The sequence below is a fragment of the Python bivittatus genome, unplaced genomic scaffold (genome assembly GCF_059951505.1).
Source record: "Python bivittatus isolate LINGU-HERP-01145 unplaced genomic scaffold, Pbiv_v1 ctg000070_np1212, whole genome shotgun sequence".
NCBI lineage: Eukaryota > Metazoa > Chordata > Lepidosauria > Squamata > Pythonidae > Python > Python bivittatus.
Window position 1 is genome coordinate 48,834,857 of NW_028277034.1, and position 27,213 is coordinate 48,862,069.

A 27,213-nucleotide genomic window follows, 5' to 3' on the forward strand; every position below is an offset into this window, starting at 1 on the left:
GACTTCAACTCCCAGAATTCCCCAGCTTGCTGGCTGGGGAATTCTGGAAGTTGAAGTCCACACGTCTTAAACTTGCTAAGGTTGAGAAACCCTGCTCTACACATTCATCTCAGCTACGGTCAGCTCCATGAGGTAGATTAGATCAGCAAATCAGCTCCACAGGAAGACTAAAACTACTTTTATTGAGATTGGCTATAATAACAAAATCTTGCATGTCTTATTGTGCTGTACCTGCTCCCACTCCTTATACTCCAGTGACTCAGGGAGGTGTCTCCCTGAGCTGTTTTTGGATGTTATCTTGTTGCTTTGGACTTAAAATATGTTTCAGCCCTTTTTGCCTAGGTAATGATCCTTGCATACTTCCGTCAAAGTCAATTTCCTTACAGGTAGTCCTCGTTTAATGACTGACTTGTTTAGCAACTGTTTGCCATTCCAACAGGGACGAAAAAGTAACTCTGCAACCAGTCCTGACATTGATGACCTTTGCAGGTCTGTAAAGCAAAGGAAAGCTGAAGGAAGTTTGTAAGCAGAGTTGTGGTTTCATTTAATGACCGCTTCGCTTCATGACCAAGTTGCCAGTCCCAATTGCAGTTACTAAACAAGGACTACCTGTACTCTCTATAGCTATGCATTGGCATCAGTGTGAAAGGGATCCTTTGCACATGAACATATTCCTGTATAAGGTTCTTTCCCATGATTAGAACTCTAGAGCAGTGTTTCTCAACCTTGGCAACTTTAAGATGTGTGGACTTCAGCTCCCAGAATCCCCAGCCAGCCACTCCTCTAGAGAGTTACAGGTTTGAACTGACTGAAAGAGGTGCGTGGAAGAGCATTGCTGGGTGCCAACACCCTCTCCACATGGATACCAAATGCATGCCAGTTGTGGTAAATGGTCAGCAACAGCAGAGGCACCAGAACTGTGTTGTGGCCAGCAAAAGTGAAGGTTTACTTCCAGCACATTTTCCCCTGATCTTGTAACTGTGACCGAGATCTGGTTCAGTTTCCCACTTGACCTAATCCTGTCTGACCCTGGTTCTTGCTCCTGAACAAAAACCCTCTTAATCCTTTCTGACAAAAAATGACTCACCTTAAGGAAGCAAGATGAAACTGACAAAAGGCCCACATAATTGCCTAGCAGCAGACCTGAATCTACCCCATCTGTCAGCATGAGTAGTAGCAAACTTGCACGAGGCCGTAAAGACAAGGAGGCATGGACCCACTGCATGCCTTGCAGACACTGAAATACATACGGGGGCTTAAATAACTTCTTACCCCTTTGGGCTTTCAAGTAAGGAGAGAGTCTTTGGGGAGAACATCTGTTATATGCATTTGACACAGTAGAGCCTGTACCCACCGTTGACATAATTATGACAGGGAATTTTAGCTGGGCTCAAGGACTTAAATACTTTCAGTCCAGCCAGCCTAAGTGGAATACCAAGTTTGCCATACCTCTTTGATTTGCATTGTCTTCTCCAACCCAGAGCTCTCCAGGTGTGTCGAGGCTCAGAATTTCTAGCCATCTGACTCTGCTGGGAAAGCTGTGATGAAAATACTTTGGCTGGGTTCATGCAACCCACAGAAGCCCTGGCTAACAAAACCAAATTGCTATGTTTTTATAATGTTATATCCCAAGCAAAGAAACCATATTATGGATTACTATTAATTATTTCATTAATTCTATTTATATATCAGCTGGTTCAGGGGTCAAAAAAAGTCAAGATGATGGCTGCAGTCATGTGATTGAAGCTCTGCCCCCTCTTTACAGGGTGGAGCTTGATTGCACAATCATGGCAGCCATCTTGACATTTTGGACAATCCTTCCTCCCCTGAGTTAATTCATGCAGCAGGCTAACAAATGGGATGGTTTCTCAAAACACACTGTGTAGCTAACTCTTTGTGTGAACCCAAAGGTTCAGTCTTCAGCCAAGGAAATTCATGAAGTCTGGACAGTCCTGCCAGAGGGCTTAATCATCTCAGTAATAATTATAATAGCCTTGACAAGGGACAGTTTCTTTATTTCACCTTTCAGATCAGCTTAGACAGATCCATTTAATTCAGAGTAATCATGTCTCCTTCCTTACCTCACCCCAAAATTCACACTGGCATTTCTGCAGGCAAAAGTTGAGCTTCCTAATTTTCTAATTGCCTTTGGCCCTAAACTCAAGGGGTGGGAATGTATTATTCCTATGTACAGGGAAAGTTGATTTAGCACCCCAGAAAAAGCAATTACGCTGGCTGAATTGATTTTAAATGAATATTCTGTATCAAGGTTTTAAACAGGGAGAGTTCAGGACCCAAGGGAATGTGTGAACGGGCAGAAGAAACTTGTTAGAGGAGTAAATCCAAAACATGGCAGATGACATGGGAGGGACTATGGTTTGGGGAACAAGCACAAATTCATTCTGCTAAAGCAAAACAAAAGTTGGTTAATTGCTTGTCCCCTTCAAGTGGTTTATGTCTATTGTTATTCCTGGGAAAAGGCAAGATGATCTTTTTATCCTCAAAAGGATTTTTCCAGCTAATTGAAAGCAATTTCTATTCCATCAAACTGCATGATTGAGAAAAGAGAGAACTCTTTGACCCAGCACTAACAATAATGCACCGCAGTGCAATCTTATGCTTATTTAGGCAGTAATAAGTCCATTGATTTTAGTAAGATTTACTCCTTAGGAAATATAACTAGGATTACAGTTTCCCTAAATATTTTTACTGTCCTTTTATAGCTAAAGCAGTTGTTTTACTCTGCTTAAAGTAGGGAAGTGTTTGAAACGTATTTTTTGTAGTTTGCTTTTCTGATCTATTGTATTATATGTATGTATGTATGTATGTATGTATGTATATATGTATGTATGTATGCATATATTTTAGTTGTAGGCTGCCCAGAGTTGTTTTATCAGATAATTTCAGTAGTAGATAGTGGAAAGGCTATACAAATAATAGAATTTGATTTCAGCAAAGCACTCTGATTAGAAAGCTAATTAAGTGTGAGATGGATGGCAAGATCTAGCTCTGACTTGAAAATAATACTCAAAGAGTGAACATCAATAGTTTCTCATCAAACTCATCAAACTTGAGGGAAGGATCAAGTGGAGTTCCACAGGTTCGGTTCTGGGTCCTGTTCTCTTCAACAATTTATTAATGATTGGATGAAGAGGTAAAGGGAATGAATTTATAGATCGAACAGCTAAATATATGCTGCCTTAGCAATGAGTTTTAGTCAGTTGTGGATTTCAAATTCCAGCCCCCTAAGAGCTAAATTGCCTGTTGAACTCACGAGTTCCTCTCCACTAAGTAAACATTGTCCTGCAATTAAGTGGGAGCTATTAGATGTATTTAGCATTAAGTGAAGAAGTAAGTGAATGTGATTCTTCTGTTGGAACAGTTCTCCAAATGTTCATTAGTTAAATGGAAAGCAGATGATGGTCATTAGCTAGTGATATAAATCTTGCTGGTATGTTTTCTTCAATCTTTATATAATTAGTACCTTCAGTGTTATCTACCTCAAGAAAAAGGTCCGGACCATTGTTAGCATAACTGCAAACTGGGCAAAATAGCACAGGTCAAATTTATGTCACCTCAGACCACGTTAGGTAGGAAATCTGCAAAAAGTTGTTGAGAGGCCCAAATGCTACCATCAGCATAGAATATAAAAAAGGATTTTGCTGTTATTGCAAGATGTATTTCCACTAGGGCAGGGGCCTCTGCAGGCAAAGGCCAGAAATGTCAAGATGGCAACCATGACCTCATGATCAAAGCCCCACCGCTTTTTACATGCGTTGCATGAGCAATGCGCATCATTTGTCAAATAGATGAGTGGCCTTACCAATTTCACTAAAATAAATAAATAATTAAAGGGGCAGGGCTTGGATTGTACAGTTGTAGCTGCCAACTTGACTTTGTTTTACACACACCGGTGACTTTGAATATTTCAGTGTCTAGAATAGCAGTCTGTGCATCAAAGCATGCAGGGCTATTCCCACCATCAAAGTATTTGCTTGCACAAAGGTCTTGCCACAGGGCTCACGATTTGATCTGTGTTCTCTAACCATGAATTTTCTGGGCTCAATCTGGCTCTAGGGTGAGAAGATTAGCCCAGATGAGCCCAGAGGTTTTAAAGCAGCCTATTGGTGTTCTTAAAGCAGGGCTTCAGTAAAGCAATGCTAAGGTTGCTTTTGTTGTGAATCATTCTGTTACTGGTTTCCTGCTGGCTTGTTTCACTCTTAAAAAGAGTGCTTTTTAGGGTGTTTGAACATAGCACTTCACAGGTAGCAAACCCTACCCTTGAACTGTGCATATTGCTGCTGCATGTGAACAAGGGTTGCAAAGCTCCAGCATGAAGGCAGGGAAAGAGAGGATCTCAGAAATGTTTTGCTCTCCTAGCCTATCTGGGCAACCTTCATCCAAAATATTTAGCCTGGTAATAGCCTGGTGTTTGTATGTATGTGTGTGAGAGCCACAATAGAACAACCTGCAGGGGAGTCCCTATTTTTTCCCTTCTGCATCAAGTTTCACTCACCTCTTTTCAGTCTTGATTTTTTTCTCTTGACTTCTCTTCTTTTTGCTCAATTGCTGTCAGCCTTACCAGGTAGACCAGATAGGAAACATGACCAGATGAGCTAATTCTACTTTATTGTAAGTCTACATTAGCGGAATCTTGCAAGTCCCTTCTGAGCCACTTGCCTCACCCACTATCCAGCTGTGGGCTATGCTGTCTCTTATCTGACCATTCCCTAGGAAGCATCTCCCAAAGATTTTCCCGCATACCATTATAACTGCAGCCTTTCCCAATATGGACCCTTCTGGATATGTTAGATCACTGCTCTGAGTGTTCCCAACAAATATAGCCATACTGGTCACCATTTGCCTTCTCTGGGCAGGGCCTGCCTTATGGAACAGCATCCTTCCAGACATCAGGGTGACCCTGACCCCGATGGCCTTTTGTAAGGTATTGAAGATGTGGCTGTTTCGCCAGGTGTTCACGCTGGGAGGTTAAGTGAGCTCTGCTCTTAAAGTTGTTGTTTTTAATTAGTTGGGAATAAAGTTTTGACTCAGATATTGTGGTTTGGATTGTTAAACTGTGTTTTAATCTTGTGTCAAGTTTTGTTTTTGTGCCTTGGACAGGTCCTGCAGTCTTCTTGGCACCATTTTTGGAAATGGTTTGCCCTTGCTTTCTTCCTAGGGCTGAGAGAGAGGGACTGGCCCAAGGTCACCCAGCTGGCTTCATGCCTATGGAAGAACTAGAATCACAATCTTCTGGTTTCTATCCTAGTGCCTTAACCACTATACCACCCAAAGTCAATGCCGTGAGATGGGCACCATATAAATTATTTAAATAAATAAATTCAATATATTTGGAGGCACCAGGTTAAGGCAGCTGATCTAATCCGAGTAATTCATTTCAGCAAAGGCAGGTGTATAATCAGATCAAATAACTGTGCTTCTGTGGTCAGCCCTAAGCAAAGCATTTCCCTAGATGTCCCGGTGACACACTTGCTCTCCAAAAGGCAAGAATGAATGTGTGAGAGTGATTTAAATGTCAGAATGGAAAAGAGTCTCAATCTTGGCTCAAGCGTGAATCTCGTTGCTGGCTGCCTTCACACATCATGTTAAATTATGGCCTCGTTTCGGTCAATGCTGTGCTAAAAGCTGCACCAGAGTTCCTCAAGTTTTATTTACTCTGGAAGAGGTGTCAGAGGAAAAACCCCATCAAACCCAAGAGACAGACACACCAGAGCACAGACCACTTCCAAGTTCTAAAGTATTTATTAAATGTTAATTCAATAAGCAAGTATAGTTCAATACATAGACCTTAGTTCAAACAACAAAACATAACATACTTACTTAAGATCCCATTACAATGAGGTCCAGCATGGACAAGCGGTCAACCTGGACAGCTTGTGGCCATGTGGCCCTGAGCCCCTCCCAACAATCCTTTTTATTCTTCAAAACCACAGACCACAATCATGACTCCCAGGATGAGCTACCGTCCTTGGTGCTAATTTTACCACACTTCCCTGTTCCATCCTCGTGTCACACTCCTTTTATCAGCATTTTACTTTGTCCACCTATTTTCCAACTTCCTGTCCATGACTGAAAACTTTAGTCCACGTAGCAATTTTATTTATTGCTCTTTTTCCCTTCACAGAGGCTTCTGATTTTTCTACCTTTTCCTCAAGAACTTTCGAGCTCATTTTATTGTTGGAGGTGGTGGATGGTGTACTACTGCCAGTGTTGTTTTCTGTGGTCCATCTCTCCATCACTGTGAGGGTTCTCCGACTGCCCACCTTTCCCAGTCTGAAAAAAGCTCCTTGGGATGCCTCTGCTCATGAGATCTTCCCTTGGGATGGTAAAATAAAGGATAAAGGAGATTTGTATACTTCCCTTGGCCACTGCCTAACTGTGATAAATTCACCAGCAAAAATTTCGCCCCCTTTCTCTTCTCCATTGGAAGAAAGCAGTTTTTCTTCCATTAACCTGAATAAGAAACGGTAGGGGAAAAAGCAGGAGGAATTTTCTCCATGCTGAAGTTTTTTTGATTTTGGTTTAATGCATTGTTTCAGCTTAGCCATTGTGATTTGTAAACCATAGTTTTTACTATGTCATTTTGTATAAAAAGAGCCATTCGGTTGTATTTAACAGTGGGATTAAACAAACCATGGCTTAGTGCAATGGGGGAACCAGGACTATGTCTTTCTACCCCAACTATCACAAGCATTGTGGTGACAGTAGTGAATGTTGAACTCCTTTGAAGAAGAACAGAATACAAATGCAGCAAATGTATCGATGCATTCATATAGCAAATACAAACAGTTCTACTTGACACAGTAAATAAATACTCTGTTTGATGCATTGTGTGTGCAAAGTGCATAAGGCATACTTCCACATCAAGATAACGAAAGAATTTGAAAGCATCCCCAGAACTTTGTGCTCCCATAACACAGTATTGGAGAGTTGAACTAATTTATTTCCAGTTCAACTGCAGTGTAGTTGAATCTAGAGTTTATTTGGAGATCTAGAGTTGGTTTGGAGATCTTGTGGCTACATTTCCTCATTGGAAGGAAGTCTTCCTCAGCTTCTGAGTTTCAGGTCCTATAAGGACAATGATAGCTGGAGGACTTTGCAAGCTCCTTCAACAGTCCCTACAAAGGAACAGAGATGAACTTGACAAAAATTTTGTCAGTTTCTACTTATATTCTACTGGTATTCAGCACCAGAGCAGTTGACATGCAAAGTGGCACACTATTTTTTGTCCTTCCCTGTCTTTATACTGTAGTGTGGAGTTGGTTGAGAGATTTTTTGTCGCTGCAGGAGCAGTGACAGCTCTGAATGGAGTAATAATTTGCCTTCCTTGTTCTCAGCATTTCCAATCAAGTGAACCAAGGACTATTGTGGATCACCTTCTGAAAACTTAAGTGCTTGGTGGTCATTCATAAAGCCATCCATCCATCCATCCATCCTTCCATCCATCCATCCATCCATCCATCCATCCATCCATCCATCCATCCATCCATCCATCCATCCATCCATCTTGAGTGAAACTCAGATGGATTTTCTCCATCTTTCATACAATTTTAGTGTCATAAAATGAAGTTGATTGCTAAGAAATTCAAAATAAGAGTAATGGGGGCAGTGCTATTTTCCCATGTCCAGCTCCTGGGATATAAATACCTGATTGACCACTATGGGAGACAAGAAGCTGGTCAGCAACATCAGCACTCTTCCAGGAAAAACAAAACCCCTGGGTTGGTTGGGTTGTGTTCTCCTTGGAATGTTATCCTTTTGGAGTGCCTGTTGGATCTGATGTCCTCATCTGTTTTATCTCTGTGGTTGCTCCATGAAATAATATTGCAATATTGAAAAAACAACAAAAAATAAACGGTAGGAAAATGCCTTTTTTTCTTCTTTGTTTCAGACTTCCCCTTTCAACTCTTTGGTTAACGAGAAGACCCTGTTTGATTGCAAAGGGGTAGGTGGATTTTTTTTTTTCCTGCTTTCAAGTCTTGTCTTCAAATGATAAAAGGATGTTACCGAGCCTGTGGGGATGATCCTATGGGTAGGCTCATGGCTCCGATACTGCTGTAATTAAATAATTGATTAGAAAGCACTGGGAACTTGACAGGCGCTGGTTCAAACAAAGGTAAATTCTCTTTCGACTTGCCATTAGTTGGCATTGAGTGTATTATTCTGAATTCCATCTTTATAAGAGATGTTTTTCAAGAGGATTGAGCAATATTAAAATTCATGCCAGCAAGTAGTATTGATAACCCTATTCAGAGCTTTAATTTCTTTTATGGAGCAGGATAATAGGAACTCAAAGAAGATGCAAATCAGGGATATAAGAGCCTTTGAAAATAAATATTTGGTCTGAATGAAAGATAATATATTTAAGATGGAAAATGGTAACATTTTGGTGGCTTATGACATGAGGGTTGTCATGTTCTGAGAAAGATAATAACTGCTCCAGCACATGTTTTTGTTGGCCATATGAAGCAGACATTTTATAGATTCATTTTCTGCAATGTAAGTGAACCACAGCATCATATAATTCACACTTACCATGAGTGTGTCTAGATCAGGAGTCAGCACCTCTATGCTTAAGAATGCCCAATTGTGCATTGCACCTGTAAGCAGTACCTGTGGGAGACTGGGGTTCAAATCCTGGCTTGTACCTACCTTACCAGTAGGGGTCCTTGGGCAAAGACTCCCTAACACTTCACCTGCCTATCTCAAATAAGAGAGTGACATGAACTAACAGAGTCATGTCAGCTTGGACGTCGCCTGGATAAACAAGGTCCATGTCAGATGTTGGGGAACCAGGACAATCTGATGATAAGTGGACTACTGGAACAAACCATACATGGACGAGACAAGAGAACCTGGAATTGATGGAATGCTACTAGAGGGGATATATGACATGTATGAGGGAACTATGAATGGAGAGATGACCTACATCTACACTAACTGAGAAACAGCTAGTTACCCAATGCTTCAACATAGTGAATACACACCACACACGCACGCGCACACACACACGCACACATCACAGCAACAATTTAAATATAAGGATCAACTTCCTGACAGTGAGATCTGTCCAACAGTGGAACAGTCTGCCTGCGGAAGTTTTGGGTTTTCCATTTCTGGAGGTGTTTAAGAACTTCTCAGGGAAGGTTTCATTAGTTTCCCTGCACATTGCAGTGGGCTGGGCTAGATGGTCAGGACAATCCCTTCCATCTCTACAATTCTGTGATTGTCCTTCCAAATCATATTTCAGCTTTCTGTCAATGACCCACTCAAGGCAGCTCACCATCTTATCTAAACTGTCAAAAAATAAAATCAATTAATAGATTGTCTTGAACAGGAAAAGAATAGGGACTAATCTAAACACAGCTCCTATGAGAGGGCCGTCCAGAATTGGGGAGTGGAGCAGAAGAAGGCCTTCTCTCATATGCCTAACAGAGGAGCCTCCAAAAAGACAGGCATCTTTAGGAGAGCCTCTCTTGCTGAGGATTATACATAGACAGGTTAATACCCAACCAGGCTGTCCTCCAAATAGCCAGAATCAAAGCTGTTCCAGGTAAAAAGATTAAATCCAACACTTTCCCCTGTGCCCTGAAAATGATTGGCAGTCCAGGCAGATCTTTAAATATTGTCACCCATAGCTTAGCAGTATAGTTGCCGCAATTGCCACTAATTCCTGAGGCCAGGGAGAGCCTTCTTTATTTAAATTGGGAGACAGGGTTTTTTCATTATGCTGTAAACCACTCACAGGGGGGTTTCCTAAGGGAAGAAACCGTGCCTTCAGTTCATCACTACAAAGGCAGAGCTCTTGAGGAAAAGGGCTATGGAGGAGGAAGAAAAAAGCCAAGCTATGCAAAATTTTGTTGGAGGAGAACTCCTGAGAATACCATGGACAGCCAAGAAAACAGACAGATGGATCACTTGAGGCACAAATGACCAAGCTTAAATTATCCTAGTTCAAATACAGTACGCAAAGACCCAGCAGCTCTCTGGAGAAGGCTCTAATGCTGGGAAAGACGGAAGGAAAGGGAAGAAGAGGACAATCAGCAGCAAGGGGGATGGACTCAGAGTGGCGATGGGTGCACTGTTGGAAGATCTGAAAGACTAGGTTAGGGACAGATTGTCATGGAGAAAATCTATGTGGTCACTAAGAATTGACACTGACATGATGGTACATAATCAATCAATAACCAATACAAAAGTTAGAAATAGGAGTTGCAATGCCCAGTTTTAAAAGCTTTTTGTTTTCTTGTGCATCAGGTAAGCCTTCTGCAATTTCCTCAGAAAACAAGACATTTCTCTCTCCCCTCCTTCCCATTGATCCAGCAGAAAACCACTTATCTTGCAGCCTTGGCTAATAAAATGTGAATATAAGCTGAAGCAGAAGGATTCAAGGCCAAGAAAAATAAAAAGATTTCAGGCTCATAAAGTCATTCTTAAAATGTGGGTTATTCTTTCTCTTCGTTTAGTTTAGCATAAAAGAGATGTGAAAGTAGGAGGAAAAGCAAAGAATAGTTGCACTTTAGAAGTTGTATTCCTCACCTGTTTCCTTCCATAAATATACTGGTATTGATTACCAAAATCAATATATATCTGCTGAAATTTGGAACTGACTAAGGAACTGATTCTGTCATAAATCTTTACCCCCACACCAGAAATTAAACATATTGATTTGGTTTATAAAATTGAATTTCGACTCTTGAAGATGGCTGTCGGTAAATCCATTTTGGCACTTGAGAGCTTTTTACTTCAAAACAAATACAAATTGCTCTCAATGAGGCCTGACAGTTTGCAGTGATGGGGGAATTTCTAGCAGTTTATTGGATGGAACAATTCAATTCTAGGGCTTCATTTACTAAACATCCGGTAGCTTGCCTGATACCTCAAGAATAGGTGTCTACAAAACATTTCAAGCTCAACACAGTCATTTCAGGCTTGAAATTGATTTGTTGTGACCTTACTGGAAATGGACTTACGTTGTTTCAACCGCTCTGGAAGTTTTTAGATTTCAAAACAACTCTTCAAGGGCAAGAGACAGATTTGTCTCCAGCTCAAGCTACTTTTGGAGTAGGGTCAGAACAACACATGTCAAACTGCATTTTAAATATTTTGTACATTCCTAATAGAAAACCACTAATTACTAACAAGCCATGGTTTTGAATTAACATGGATACCCTTGTTCCTTCCTGGCAAGACTCACCAACTATTGAGGGGTTAATTTGAGATTTATGGAATCTTGGAGAAACAATTATGCTTCTGTGCTACTACCAGCCATAATACGTGGCAACAGGCAAAACGAACAGTCTAGGGTGGTTTAAAGAGTTTAAGAAGTTCATCTGTCTTGACTCCCTTCAACTGTTTGGTTTTCACTACATTCTAGTGAAAATCCTATCCCTTCATTTGCTTTGGTCTATTGAAGTCAATGGGGAATGTATGTGGGGAAAACAAAACTTTTGAAATAATTCTTGGGGTTATTTGTTAGGATGTGTGTGTCAGTGGAGGGGGGAGAGGGTGTTACTATTACTGCATTAAATAAAGCATTGATCATCCATGTGTGGAGCCTATGGCAATTTCTTCTTCTCTACACAAAGAGGCATGGGCTGGTCAAGTGAAGATCTGATTGAGTGACATAAAAAGTGAAATCACCTTCACGCTGAGCTTGAACCTGATGAACTACCTGAAGTGGTATACCATTGCTATTTTCCAGAATATTTTAGCTTGCAGCCCTGGACTTCCCAGATGACCTCCAGCTGAAGTATTAGCAGGGCTTTCTAGATCAATCAAGATCAGCTTGATGCTGCTCACAGTAATCTGATCAAAGAGACCTAACTCCTTCTCACCTTGCTTTGTGTTACATGTACCATGGATTGGTTTCATTTTGGAACAAGGAGCTTAGTATAATATAAAGTCATCTTTTAAATAATGGAATCTTTTTTTATTCGGGATGATGGATCCTTTTATGGGAAGAAACCCTTTGAAAATAATATTTATTCTGGCTTTAGTCTTATGCAGGAGTTCATAACTTCAGTGCATACATCTGCACATGTATCATATGATAAGCTACACAACAAAAAATCAAATACATGAACTTAATCTAAGAATAATACTTGCTTCAAAAGATCCTTACTTCCATTGTTTCGTGATTCAAAGCTTTGAGATAAATCTGTTCCCATAAGTAGGAATCCCTTTTTATCCCTTTTCCCATATGTTTTCATCAAAAGGACAGTTCATCTGCCTCTCTCTTCCAGCAGCTGGCTCATTTTGAACTGTAGGATGAAAGTTGCATGTTATGATTAAACAGAAGCATACTTCTCATGAGCTATCAGAGCTCCAATTAGTACACAACCCAGATTTGAGAGATGGCTATCTCTTCAGCCTTGCAAGAGTGAAAGGAGATCAAAAGAGTCCAAGCTTTGTTAACAATTTTTGGTCCATCATAGTTTCACTTACATATCTGCCAACTTCTGTTTGACTCAGTGAAGTGATCAACCAACCATAGCCGGATTCAGTGGGTTCCATGACTTGCCCTACTTTAATTTGTCCCATGATCTTATTCCCTCTGACTGATGGAGATATTCTTCATTATAAACTTTCTTCTGCATTTAGACTGCTTCTGGCATCAGCTATGCAGCTGGAAAAAAATGGAAACAAAAATCCTGAACTTCAAATAGGATTGGAGTCTGAAATGATTTGTGTATGTCAACTAAGTCTCAGCAGGTAGCACCATCTAGTCAAACTTAGCTGATCTTGAAAAGCTACACAGATTTAGACCTGCTGAGTAATTGGCCTAGAGATCATTAGGAAATACCAGGGCTGGGGGAAAAAACCAGCCTGGAAGGAAAGAGTGGAAAATCACTTCCATATCATTCACAAGAAAACTGCATGGATGTGTTTATGAAGTCTCCTTCAGGATGGACTTGAAAGAGACTTTACAAAAAAGGATGATCACTTTTAAAAGAAGGAGGAAAAATGAAGTAAAAATATTAATCTCTTCCCAATCCAATCAATCAGTCCAATGGCCCTCCATAAACTTATGAGGACAGGACACCTGGAAGGAAAATTCAGCTGTCATAACCACTGTCATGATAGTTTTGTCTATGTGAAGTGTGGAAAGTAAAGGCTAAAGGGGTTCCAGTGGTGATAGGAGCACTTGGGGCTGTGACTCCTTAGCTGGGAAGGTGGCTCCAACAGATCCCAGGAACAACATCAGAGCTCTGTCCAGAAGAATGCTTAGGAACAGCTAAGTTACTATGCAGAACCCTCAAACTGGTAGAGGCCTCTGGTAGAAGACCTGAGATTGAGAAAGACACATACCACCCATAGGGGCGAGAGGGGAGATAGATATAGATATAGAAATAGATATAGATATAGAAATAGAAATAGAAATAGAAATAGAAATAGAAATAGATATAGATATAGATATAGATATAGATATAGATATAGATATAGATATAGATATAGATATAGATATGAATTGCTAGCTATATACAGGGAGTCCTCACTGGACTGGAAAATTGGTCGTTAAGTGGGGCAGTTGTTAAGTGAGTCACCACATGACTGGATCCAATTCTACAACCATTTTTATGATGGTCATTAAATGAATCATAATAGTCATTAAGCAAATCATGTGGTTGTTAACCGAATCCAGTTTCCCCAAAGGACTTTTTTGCAGGAATTTGCTTAACGACCATGTGATTCACTTAACGACTGCCAAAAGAAGGTAGCAAATCATGATCATGAGACTGCAGGAAGTGGTGTAACAGTTTGCAATGGTCATAAGTGCGAGTACAGGTCGTAAAGCATTTTTTCTGAGGCCATCATAACTTCAAACCATTGTTAAATGAATGGTTGTTAAGCAAGGACTACCTGTAATGAGGCTCCAAAAGCCTGGATGGTTTGTCCATTCCTCACAACTATTTTTCTAGTTAAACATATATCTCAAACAATGACATTAACAGTTGAATATTACTTATTATTCTACAGTTAATGCCTGATCTTTGACTATTTTACTCCAAACCCATGCTTAAAACAGACAGCTTGATTAATTCAGTGATCTGGCTGTCAGAGCAGCCATAGTATCCTATTTTACAAGAAATTAATCTTAATCAGTAGCGATTCATTCAATTAATATTAATTTATTTTTGGTCTTTAGCTTTGTCCTTTCAGAATGGCTTCTGGAACATGGGCATTTATTCACATATGTAAATGCTCTCAGCTCGACAAGTATGTCACATAACACACATTTATTGTGGAGTAGCACTGGTTTCAGCTGAAATGGGCAATTTAAGTTTACAAATGAGAAAATATAGGCTTTATTGGACATACACATATTTTATAAAATCCACTAATAACAGAAGTTCTCTGTGCAAATTATAAATATGGATATATCAGCTAGACAAATAGATTAAAGATAATAAAATGTTGTGCACAGGTAAATACCAGCAAGAATAATAATGTACAAAAAACACTCTCTCTGTATAATACAGGCATTTAAGATTTTGAAACTGAACAGTTGAAATCTAAAATGCTTGAAAAAAGGCATGCTTTAACTTGGTACTAAAAGGATAACAATAGAGACACCAGGCATATCTTCTTAAGGTGGGCATTCCTTAGTTTTTTTTTGCTTGAAGGGTCAATGAAATCATATTTTCCTGCTAAACTGTCCATTAGAGATAAAATGTCCATTCGAGATGTAGATGTGTGTGTGTGGTGGCAATGTGGACGCAGGGAAGATGTTTACAATTGTTCCATCTCCTTCCGTTTTCTCTACTCCTCTGCAGCTGTTTTTCTCATAGCCTAAATTCTGGGATCTGTATCAAGGTTTTTCCTTGGTAGTTGAGATAGGTGGAACTACTTATGTAATAAATGTGGATTTTCTTTCTGTTGTGGAAGATCTAAATGCTTCTCTTGTTCTACAGCTGGTCTTGAGAGGTAAGCTGCCTGTGATAGGAAAAGTTATAAATAGCCAGTATGACTTGCGATGGATTGATTAGGTGCCATCAAGTTGGTATCAACTCTTAGTGACCTAGCCTTTGATCATTTTTATCTAATGAATTTGTCCAATCTTCTTTTAAAACTTTTAATATGGTGAGTCTTGTAATTCTTGGATCCATTTTGACTCTTCCATCATTTGGCCATATTAGGTGACCCCAGCAAGTTCTTCATCATAAGACAAAAATGAAACAGACCTTCACTCCAGCCACTTCTCTATCCACATCCAATTGTACTTGCCTGAAGTGCCTTAAGAAGATTTGCAAAGTACCAACATTGTTATATAAAATTCTTGGCCTCCTCAATTTCTCATATTATACAGATGTCCAGAAATATGTAAATATGAGGAGCTACGTGCTGGCTACTAATGCAGTGGCATATATGATCTCTCATTCAGTTTGATGCTAAAAAATACCAAGCACTCATCTTTTCAACAAGGCAATTAATACTTTGGAAAAGTGACTGGTCTAGTTCTGCTGATTATACATAATTTTGGCCCAGGTTTGCCCTATTCTCCATATCTGAATATTCATGATCCTGGATGTTCAAGTTATGGTTCCTTTCTTCATCCTGGAAGACTGGCATTTTGTAGAAACCAATTACTATTTTTGAGTTACTACTGTATATAAGCTACTATTTTTGCACATCAAGCTCTCTTCTGAATGCAGCTGCACTCCCTTGCAAGGAATATATGCTCTTGTAATGCAAATGTGTTAACTCTAAGTTTTACAAATCCCCTAATAAAAGCATTAACCTTGCCCCAGTGCAGAATCTGCATAATGTTACAAAAGAACAGATTTACAGTAACAGTAATTAATGAGTGAATAGTCCTGCTTTATTGTGTATCCTGTTTTGAAGCTGACCCTTTCCAAGAGCGTGGAAAGGAAGAAATGTTCCACATTTGTTGGTCTCAGAGCAATAAAATGGAGGAGGTTGAAGTCAAGGAAAACTTAATGAAAAGGAACAAAGAAAGACAGAGAATAGGAATATCTGTATCTCCACTATCAAAAGGGGATGGGATAAAATGTTTGTGAATTTGGAACAAGTCTGGTTAGTGTTTGTGAAAAGAACATTATATTTTCATGTCATAGTGAGAAAAATATATAGAAAATTTCCAAGGGACAGAGAGAGTAGATTTTCCAGTTACCAGTTACTTAGAAACTGTAGAGGGAAAATGGAATGGCCTTGAAGGACTGAAGGAAGAACCACTATCAAGCAATGGTCAGATAAGAGGCTTCAGCCCAGGCCAAGAAAATAACTTTGGTTTCTCAGTCTGGGCTACCATGGCGGGCTGACAGAAAGACAACAAAGGTGACAGTAAAGGATGTGTGAAAATGGGCAGAAAATTAGCAATAGTACAACTAACACTTTTGTGTCTCAAAGGCCAAAGAAAATTGAGTGACAACCAAGAAACTTGAACATGCTATTTGAATATCTCTAGAAGAAGGCAATAATACACCGTTTCCATATTGGTGCCATGAAAACTAATTGATGGGTCCATTTAGTTACCAGCTTGACCTGAGAAAGGCTTTACTTTTAGGATCTCTAAAGAGGTAGAATCAAAATCACAAATGTTGTCTTTTACCAATCCCCGAAGAGAATTAATATTTTCTATTCTACCACCGAGCATTAGTTTCTTTTTCTTTTTCTTTTCACTTACTTTTTCTAGTGTATATCTCAGTAACGTCCATGCAGCTGACCTGTTTATAGTATTAATACTCAGTATTAATAACCCAATATTAATCCAATGTCACAGTGCTGATGAGGGTAGAAAGAAATGTGGCTTGGCTAAGTCCTAGAATTGTCATCTTTCATGATCCTTACTAAAACAGTGTTGTGTCAATTAAATATTAGAGAGATCTCAAAGTCAAGTGTGACTGGGTTTTGCCACTACACTGCCTTTTTCTGGCATGTTTTTCCCAGTCTGGCCTACAACCCTGGAGTTTCCTGGTGGTCTTCCATCCAAGTGCTAACCGGTGCAACCCTGCATAGCTTTCTGAGATCAGCCTCAATGCTGCCAGGTTTCAACAGAACTTAAAAATGCCACAAGCAGGGGTGAGGTTGACAAATTTTAGACATCTGCTCTTAATAGTCTTGTTGGAGGCAACTCCTTCTACCTCACTTCTTCAATATAAGATATCTTTAGCACTGGCCAGCTGATCAGTTGATCAACTGGCTGACAGGGGAAAGGACAGCCCCCTTTGATTTAGCCAGATGAATTTCGCCGTGCCATGGGTCATCCATCCATGTACGGTATGCTAAGTTGGGGATCTGAACGAAACTGTAGTCCAAAAGCCACTTTTGCCTAACAACTAATCTTAGCTCTACCCATCTTTGGGCTACAAGCAGCTAATCAGAGTTTTTAACCAATCTGAGGATAAAATCTCAACCTATTTCAGCAGTCATCAGCAAGAAAACAAATACATCAAAGCCAGCATTTACTCCATGCTGGCTGGGGAATTCTGGGACTTGAAGTCCACCCACCTTCAAGTTGCCAGGGTTGAGAAACACTGAACTAGAGGATAGTTTCCTGTAAAGAAGAATACATAACAACCATAATGGAAAGAAAATACTGAGTTTATCAACACTGATCAATTGAAGGTGACAAGGTTTAGACTACAATTCTGCAGAGACTCCTGGGGAAGTAAGTTCTATTGGGCGTAGTGGGATTTACATCCAAGGCAATGAATGTGGTTAGCATTCATTGGGCAATTGGATTGGGCATTTAGTTAACCAGAAAATATAAAGGGACAGGCAGAGAGTGAAAAATGAAAGAGAAGGCAACGCCATGTTTGCAGTCGTTCGGAAGAGATCTCAGGATAAAACAGCCAAGATAGAAATGGCCTTATCTAAACCCATGGAGAGGCCACATTCAGAATTCTGGGTTTCCAGATTCTATGTGGAGCTGGAAAATGTGCAGACAAAGGCAGTCAAATCTTGGGGAGAGGCAGAGCACCCTCCCTGTGAAGAAGAGTTACAGTTTCTGGAGCTCAAAAATGTGCAGGACAGGCAGGCAAAAGAAAGAGAAACGAGTCAAGAAAATAAAACGCTGCATGGTATGGAAAGTGGGAACACAGACCAGTTTTCTTTCCCATTTGGGGCCTATCCATTAAAACTAAATGTATAGCGAGTGATTCAGGACCAACCAAAGGAACTGATCTTTTATACAAGGCACTAGGGCTGTCTTCATGGCTGCTTTAATGAATAGCAGAGGTGTTCTGAGCACACTGCACATGGTCCCCAATGCTTCTTCGGACCCCTTTTTAAAGCCTTCCCAGCCATATAATACATGACTATGGAATGCACTGCCATCAGATGCGGTGACAGCCATCAGTTTAGATAGTTTGGAAAGGCGACCAGGCAAATTCTTGGAGGATACCTCTGAAATTATGGGCAACATGCATTGGAAATAAGCTGATGCTAAGCAACAGTGGAAGAGAGTTCTCACCCTCCAGTCTATGTTTCTGAGCTTCCTAAATACATCTGCCTGGTCACTGTAGGACAGAATGCTCTGGGACACAGAATAGTGGATCATAATCAACAATGGTATCAAAAGGAACTCCAAGTCATAGAAAGCAGACTTCTGTAACCCATTCCACAATTCTGTAACCAATTCCACACTGCATGGCTCTTCTGTGCATCTCAAAACACTCACAGCTTTGAGATACAAAGACTTGGCTACAGCTAGGGAGGTGTGAATACAAGGGAAAAGAGGATTCTGGAAGTGGAACTAGGAAGGAAAATCTTTCTTAGCTACAGCTGAGGCTGAGCCTTCCAGATGTTTGCATATATCTGTGCATTCCCAGAAGCTTTTGACCAGGGCAATTAAAGGCTGCTAAATTCTAACCAATGGGAAAAGGAGCTTTCTCTATTTACATGTTTTGTGTCCTAAAGCTATTTAATTCTTTGCTCAGCTGATAAGAAAAATTGAAGAAAGGGCTTGCCTTGGCAAAGCCTTGCCAGCCTGATGGCCAACAAACAGATGATTTAATTACTGATCATCAGACTCGTAATGAGGGATGAAGCATCTAGATTTACAGACAATGTGCTTTTCATTAATTAAGCCAGTAAGAAAGTTGAATCACAGGAAAGAGGGACCAGGAAGCTTCACTGCTCTTAACCCTTGTTTTTCCATCTAGCCTGAAGCCAGGCCAAGCCTGGGCATATTTTTCTTCTGCAAACAGAGCCAAAGGAAATGGAAAGAGCAATAAAATCCAATAATTTGTCTAGACAGAAAATGAAATAAGACCCAAATACTAGGCTGGTCTAGATGTATGTCCCATCTCATTTAAATTAGGTTGTTGGCTATATCTGGTTAGGATTTTGATAGCAGTGGATTGGGAAGAATGTAAGCAGGAAGAGGCAAGTATGTGTACTTTGTAAAGTCTGAAGCTTTTTCAATAGTCATGGCAGAAGCAAACTGTATAGAATAAATCCATTTCTGAAGAAAGGTATCAGGGGGAGAAGCTACTGCAATGAGCTGAAAGCATTTAAATTCAATGGATTGCCATGCTTTAAGCCTTTAACTTCAATGGGTAAAATTCAAATTGGGATTTTTGTTAGGATTTTCATAGTCATGTATGGTCCATGCTTCTGGACACTTGCATTGTCACCCATGTCCCTTTTATTCTTCAAGAAGAATTAAAAGGCCAGGTGCCAGGGAACCAACCACCAGCATGATCTTTATTTCTAAATATGCTCTGAGACCAATTTTGCTTAGGACAACCATTTTGTACGTTGGTAAACTTTGTTTTCAAAATTCCAAATGTGTCCATGTTTGACCTAAGTGTGGTTTGCCTATTCTCAAAACAGCTGCCCTCAAATTATTTGGGGAAGCCCAGAAATGCTTATCTGTCAGGCCTAGCCCAAGGAACTCCAAGAGACAATGCAAATTCAGTCCAGCTATGTTTATTAGCTACAACCTCTAGCAAGAAACTTCCCAGACTGAAACCCCATCTCCCAAAGTCAGCCAGCCAGAACAGTGTGAATTCCTCAGGGAGGTGCCAGTCTCATCCTCTTGTTCTTCCCACACTGTTCTGGGGAGCTAAGAAAATGTTTATCTCCCTGAGCCTGGCCTTCATAATTCCATTCCATCACATCATCCCAGGCATAACTTACCTATAACTTGCCTGAAAAAAATTCAGAGGAACCCCAGTAATTTTTCAGCTGTCCACACTCTACTTTTAAAATATTATCTGTGCTCAGAATAGGACTGAACTAAGGTTCCATTATCGTCAAGGCTGTTCCAAAAGTTCTAGGTTCTGGTAGAAATTTGGCTAGTAGTAAAATTTAAGTCCAGACTGCTTCTCAATAGGCCAAGTATATGCCCAAGCTGTTTCTGAATCTCTAATGCAGCAGTTTGCAAACTTTCTTTTCTTAAGCCCTATCAAATACTCTACTGATAACAACAAAAGCCCACTTTCCCCTTCAAGAGATAGGGGCCCACACCAAACCACAATGATGACAAAAGTTGCATCATGACATCATGCCACAAATCCCACCTTTTGTACTGGGGTGGGCTCTGTGTCATTATGTCACAACACATGTTCAATTACTAGCTCTCCTTAACCCCCTGTGGACACTAGTGCTCAGGTGGGAAATGTATATATGTTACAGCATTGTTATATTTATCCTTTACAGGAACTTTTAAAGACTGAATTCAAGTTTCAGTGTCTTCCTTTATGTTCTACTTTGGACTGCTCCTGAGTCACAAATGTGTCGTGAGATAGAGCTGTGCAATGCTTCAGAATCCATCTAAAACCCATTTCAGGGTTTAGGGATGCATCAACATAAAATAAGGCATCCATGGCTTTTCTTGGGATTTCATAGCAGCTTTCACAATCCTGCACATTCCAAAGCATAGCCCTAGGACATGAACTATTGGTTGAGACCCCTCTGGTGGTCCTTCAAAACATCTATTATATCTACAAAGTTTCCCAAGAGAAATTGATTTTAGTGGCTCAGCATATCTAACAACAAATACTCCAGAACAGTGTATCTCAACTTGTTAACTTTAAGACATGTGGACTTCAACTCCCAGAATTCTCCAGCCAGGGATAGAAGAGGTGGGTTTTGTTTAGCTTTTTAAGTAATGGATGGAGGCAATCAGCCAGCACGTGGATTGTTGCGCAAAAAGACCCTCATGTAGAGTTATCAACGGCAGGTCTTCCTTCATCTGTCAAACATTTAATCACTGTTGCCCATAGCATTGTGTAAAAATGTGATTATTTCTCTGCCTTGTTCTCTGATGGCATGATACTAAAATTGTGTTTCAAAGGTTCAAATCTGCTTGCTTCACGGAAAAGAAACATGATTGTATGGGTGTATCCATTTTGTGACTCTGAGCACACTTTGCTCGGCTTCAGATTTTGGTCCTCCTTGTGTCTGAGTGCACCATTTTGCACAGGTAGAAAAACAGAATAGTATATGGGATATTGTTCAAACATTTATTGGGGTGTGATTAAAGGGAAGTGTGGAACTGTAACTGCTGACTCTGCTTCATAAATATATTGGTAATATCCTGCCCTTTCCAAACAATCAGGGATCCTGCTTATTCATGGATTCTGTAATTGAATGGTTGTAGCCTGTGCCAAAGTCATTTATAAAGGTTCCTTTACACCAGTGTTTCTCAACCTTGTCAACTTTAAGATGCTGGCTGGGGAATTCTGGGAGTTGAAGTCCACACATCTTAAAGTTGACAAGGTTGAGAATCCCTGCTTCAGACACTATGCCAAATGTGCATATCAAGTAGAGATGGAGTATCTGATTCAACTCCATTTCTCCTTATATTGATGTTTAGACAAACACTGGAATAAAGTTTTGTTGTTGTTGTTCAGTCGTTAAGTCATGTCCGACTCTTCGTGACCCCATGAACCATATCGCGCCAGGCCTTCCTATCCTTCACTGCCTCCCTGAGTTTGCTCAGTTTCATGCTCATTGCTTCAGTGATGCTATCTAACCATCTCATCCTCTGTCGTCCTCTTCTCCTTTTGCCTTCAATCTTTTCCAGCATCAGGGTCTTTTCCAAAGAGTCCTCTCTTCGCATTAGGTGACCAAAGTATCTGAGCTTGAGCTTCATTATCAATCCTTCCAATGAGCAATCAGGGTTGATTTCCTTTAAGATTGACTGGTTTGATCTCCTAGCAGTCCAGGGGACTCTTAAGAGTCTTCTCCAGCATGGAATAAAGTTTGGGTCCACTGAAAAGAACAAAAACAAAAAACAGTTATGTTGCTGATGCCAACATCCATTTCTAGGATATTAGAGCTGAATAAGAACCTGAAATGTTGTTTGAATATATCTTCCATCAGCCCCAATTCTTATGCCCAATGGTGAATGAGGATGGTGGTTGTACTCTAGTTATATCTGGAGACACACAGACACCCAACTTTTGTATTAAATATATTAGATCTGATAGCAATGATAGAAGTTTTTGGTTAACATTCTTGTTTTTAAAACAATAAAGCCCTCTTAAATAGCTTGTTTCCCAAATCTTTGTAGTGAAGAAAAGTAGTGTGATGTTTCCTAGCTTTGGGTTTACTAAGGACTTGGATTTCAGAGAGAGGGGGGACTTAGTATAACTTGAATAATTTTATACTGTATTATTTGGTAAGGCTACAGTGGGATCCTTCATCCTCCTTTCCCCTTATCGTTTGAAAGATATGTAGTGATATTTAATGGAAAACTACTTAAAACAACCCAATGAAAAAGTAATCTTGTAGAAACATGCAGGAGGAATATGACCGTAAAACCAACTCTGTCTCTGGTGCCAAAAATGGTAGGAGCCTTCTTAGGTTAGCATATAAATACCCTTTACATTTATTATCCTTGCATCATTAGTGGTGATATCCTTTATGCCTTAACCTGAAACTCCAGACTTATGAACAACTTAATAGAAAAGGTAACTCATAGCAACAAGGCACAGGAAGGAAGGAGTAGAGGACTTGAGACTGATTCTTAATGTTTGCTTGGTGAAGAAAAAAAATCAGAAAAATATTCTTTTCACATTGCCTTTGTTTTCAAGTTGCCAAATATTAGGGCTGCATTCAGATAAACCTATCTTGGCTTAATAAACCTTTTGCCAGTGATGCATCTGAATGAAATCTGGAAGTCTCTGTCATCATAATTTCATGTGAAGGAGTTCTGAGTTTCCAAATAAAGCAGAGGTTGAATTTATACATATTGTGTTAGGATAAATCCAGCTGTGTACTTTGGAAAACATGGGTCATGATTTGGGAACTTAACTGCTGTGTTGAATTCAATGAACCATGACTAAACAAACCATGGTTTAGTGTGGTATGTGAACTAGCTTAGGAAATTAAAACATAGTCTGAAATTGTCTTAAAACCCAGACTTGTTTTAAATCAGATTACCACACTCCTGATTTGGAAAAATGACAAATTTCAGAAAGGGAAGTGAAAAGGGGAATATTAAGCAAAGATACACTGTTTGAAAGCCAACCATAAATTTTTGGGTACGAGTTTTGCTTAAGATCACTTTAAGACAGGACTTGGACCATAATCAAATCTGCATGTTGTCATAGTTTTGTCTGAGTCCTCTGAGTCAGAGGCTGAAGAAACAGACCAGACAGACCATCAGCCTGAAGAACAGGCAGACAATCAGGTATTTGCAAGAGGTTCAGGAGATGAATTTGAGCCGGTGAAACCCAATTCAGATAATGAGGGGCCAGATTGAGACAGGCCGCTTAGCTCAAGGCCATGCCAGTAGCTACTAAGGGCTGAGCAAAGATGATCGGCACATCTCTTGGGGAGGACAGCCATGCCAGGCCCTGGAATTACAGCCTCCAAGCCCTTGGCCCTCTGCTGGAACCAACTCTCTAACTCCGAGTCTCCATTGTGAATGCTCTTGCTCTCCATTCAGACCTCTGCACTGGCTATTGGGATCAGCTTGCAGAATTCTCTGGTGCTTGAACCTTGAACTGACACCTTTTGTGGCTCTGCCTTTCTCCTGCTAGTAGATCACTGTGGCTCCAGTTACAAGGCAAGCTGTAGGCTGTTCAAACTCTCCTTGACTTAAGCACTCTCTACTACTTACTTGTCCAATTCCTGCCCATTTCCAGAACGTTTTATTACACCACAGTAAAGCCTTGTAAGTGCCTGGTTTTTGTCTTGCGTTGGCTGACATAGGACATATCTGGATGCTATAGAATAGATAATACTAGGGTTCTCCTAAGAATGGAGTACGATGAGCCTAAAAAAATAAAACATGATCAAAGAAAGGATAGGGATGAGTAATTAAAATAAATAAATGAATGTACTTCCAATGAAAAAGAATGTCAATTCTGTAACAATAACAAGTAATCTTAGATGTCTATTCACCAAACTAATATTCTCTTCCCAATGCATACATACTTTTCTCTCTCACATATGCCCAGTGTTCTCCATTTCTTTTCCCTGGGATTATATCCAGAGAATGTTTTTGAACTTTGGTGTTCAAGAAGACTCCTGAGAATGCAATGGGTAGCCTAGAAAACAAGCAAATGGATCATGGAGCAAATCAATTCAGAATTCTCATTTGAGATACATATGACCAGGTTCAAATCATCATATTCTGGATACATTATACAAAGGCCTGTCTCTCTTGAGAAGGCTAGAATGCTGGGAAAGGTCGAAGAAAAGAGAAGAAGTGAATAATTAACAGCAAGATGGATGGACTCAGTTACAGTGGTGATGGGTGCACCATTGGAAGATCTAAGGGCCAGATTGGAGACAAATCATTCTGGAGAAGGTCTATCTATGTGGTTGCTAAGAGTTGATACTGACTTGATGGCACAAAATTATGTCAAGAGGATAGAAGAATAGACTTAGACTTCTCTGGGGACCTAAAGCATATCCTATCTCTATGTGGGTTGGTAAAGGCAGATCTTTGGATCTTAAAGAAAATATCAAAAGATGGGTCTTTCTCATGAATGAAAGAGCAAATGAATGTTTCTCTCTCACTCCCAGCACTTTTAGGACTACTCTGTTGGCTCAAGAACTGGGTCATTAAAGGGAGGCTGCTACATTCATTTCTTTATAGTAATTGTGTGAAATTTTCACCCTGTGACAAGAGTGACTGCTGTGGTCAGTTCTGGTAGATTTCTATCTTGCCACACATGAAAATTTAGTAACCATTGAAATGATGTCAAACAGCTGTAACAGAAGTTGAATGCCTGCAAGGACTATATGAGAAAACCCCTTTTAAAAAACAAGAAACTCAGGACCTTGATGGGGCCCTGATATCAGCTATTCAGGAATACAGTGGCGTAAAAAGTTGACAATCAGGGGTTATTGTTTATTTCCTTTTATAAAATGCTTTGGTCTGTCCTTGAACTGAACTCTGGCTGGTTGTCATTATCACTTATTTCCCCTGCCACACATTTTACCAGTGGTTCTAACTTTTGCGTACAATATGTCTGTAGAGCTTTCATGAGCTGTTTAATTTTGCTTATGCTCCTCCTATATTTTCATTTATTTTTAATGCATGATCTCTAGCCGTAGAGACAAAGGGCTGGAGCAAAAGTGGAAAGGAGAGACTGTGACAAGGATCATCTGAGTTTATTATCCACTTTTCTCAAAAAGCGTATGTTTTGGAGTTAAAAGAAAAGAAAAAAGTCTCCTACAAGCTGAGTTTGACTATCTGATCAAGTTCATGTATATGGGGGGAGAGTGTTATAGAAGTAGTTGCCATTGCTATCTTGCAGGATTTTTTTTTTTAAAAAAATCCTACCTTAGTTTACAGTCCTGATATTTCCACAAGGTGCTCCATCCTTACACCAATCAGGCCTAACCCTGCTTAGCTTCCAAACCAGGACATTGGTCAGGTAGTGCCTGGGGGGAGGGGTGTTCATTGAGACAGGTAAAAACAGGTGCTATCTCTACTTTTTTAACTCCCCTGTGGATGCCCCTGCAGGTAGGATACCTGAAGGACAGCAAATTATTAATTATGTTTATGATTTTTTTTCAGTCTTGACTCCTGGCAACGACCTGGACAAGTCCCTGCAGTTTTCTTGGCAATATTCTTGGAAATGGTTTGCCCTTGCCTTTTTCCTAGGGCTGAGAGAGAGTGGCAGGCCCAAGGCCACCTAGCTGGACTAGACAGGACTAGAACTTACAGTCTTCTAGTTTCTAGCATAGTCCCTTTAACCACCACACTAAACTGGCTCTCATGTTTATGATTACATTAATTTTATATCCCACCTTTCCTTAAAAAGCTCCAGGAAATACATATGGGAAGTTCCCTTCATTGTGTTCCCGCAACAGCCTTGCAAGGTATGTTAGGGTGTAATGATCTGTGAGAAAGACCTTGAGAAACAGGGCAAAGAGATGCTACCTAGGGAATGGTCAGATAAGAGAGGGCATAGCCCGGAGCTGCATAATGGGTGGAGAAAGAGATTTAGGAGGGACCCTCTCTAACTTCTCAGGCTATAAAGGAGAAGGTGGGAGAGTTGTACTTTCAGACTTGCAAGATTGATGTCAGCCTTCCCTGGTATTACAAACAGGAAACACAACTAGATGAACTAATTCTAATTTATTATAAGGCTACATTAACATAATCTTGCAAGTCTGAAAGTACAATTCTCCTGCTTTCTCCTTTACAGCCTGAGAAACTAGGGAGGGTCCCTTCTGAGTCTCTTTCTCTACCCATTATGCAGCCGTGGGCTATGCCCTCTCTTATCTAACTGTTCCCTAGGTGGCATCTCTTCACCCTGTTTTTCAAGATCTTTCTCACATACCATTACATAGGGTGAGAGAGAGAGACTGACTCAAAGACACTCAGAAAGCTTATAGTCAAATGGAAATGTTAACTTCTGCCTCTCCAGTGCAGGTCCAACACCTTTACCACTAAATTATAGTAGCTAGTATAAATAAAGCTTCCCTTCACCTACAATTCTGTGCTGTGGGACAAAGTGGATTTCTTGACATTTGGGATGTTGTGCAACTGTTAAATCCTGCCCTTCTAAAGCATGCCCACCTTGAAATTCTGCCCCCAGGTCCTGTCCAAAATTTCCAAAATATAATTAGATAATTGGGAACACAACAGAAGGGGAAAACAAATAAATGAGAAATAATCCTTTTAATTCTATTTAATGGAGTTAATGAACTACAGTTCATTATATTTGAATGCAATTCAGTTTTTGTCCTGGTCCTGTCCATCTCTTTGTCCTGACACTGATCACTTTTTGAAGGGCAGATCCCAGTGCACAT